At 42.0% G+C, this 757-nt stretch overlaps 1 long non-coding RNA gene across 1 annotated transcript in view; it reads right to left on the reverse strand.

The window, feature by feature from the left end:
• Positions 1 to 757, reverse strand: part of LOC106872058 (uncharacterized) — a 201,454-nt gene that overhangs the window by 59,162 nt on the left and 141,535 nt on the right. The window lies entirely within an intron of this gene.

Consider the following 757-nt stretch of genomic DNA (forward strand, 5'->3'; position numbering starts at 1 on the left):
ACCAAAGCATTCTATACGGGATTAGTGGAGGGGAGGTATGACGACGATCTCGGGGCGAACCTGGGTGTCGACGAGGAATACCTGACCCGCCTGTTCAAGACGACTTTCGGGCCGGGACCTATGGACAAGTTCCAGAGATCCCTGGCCTAGCAGTGCTATCGTGAAGCGATACCCGCTTCGGGTGGAGCTTCGGGGTAAGCGTCTGAAAGGTCTAGAGACAAACACTTTCCTCTCTGGTGAATTTCTCATCAACTTCTTCAAGTTTCACTTGAAGAGGAAGTTCTGTCTACTGAATGCTTCAAGAAAAGATGGGTGAATGTAGCAAGAATGAATGTAGCAATGACATAGCTACCTTGAGCACAACCCTATGAACCAGAAAAAAAAGGTATAAAGAGAGTTACTTATTGTAATGTGTTTTTCTGCATGACATTATTGGCTAAGGTTACCATGGTCTTTTCCGTAGGCTTTTCTTCCCACGGATAAACCTAATCTCTTTCCCCCTTTACACTTTACATCATGACATTTCTATGATACACGATCCGTATTGATCGTTTTTTTTTTACGATCCCTTTTGATCTAAAATCTACCCCCCCTTGTTTCCTTCCTTCCCTCTCCTCCCCAAAAAGAACAGCTCTACTTCATAACTTGTCCTCTCTGTGTTCAGCCCTGTGTGGCTAATAAAGAAACATCTATCTATCTATCTATCTCTTTCTTCTTTGTGTGTATGTTTTATATATATATATATATATATATATAT

The sequence above is a fragment of the Octopus bimaculoides genome, chromosome 13 (genome assembly GCF_001194135.2).
Source record: "Octopus bimaculoides isolate UCB-OBI-ISO-001 chromosome 13, ASM119413v2, whole genome shotgun sequence".
NCBI lineage: Eukaryota > Metazoa > Mollusca > Cephalopoda > Octopoda > Octopodidae > Octopus > Octopus bimaculoides.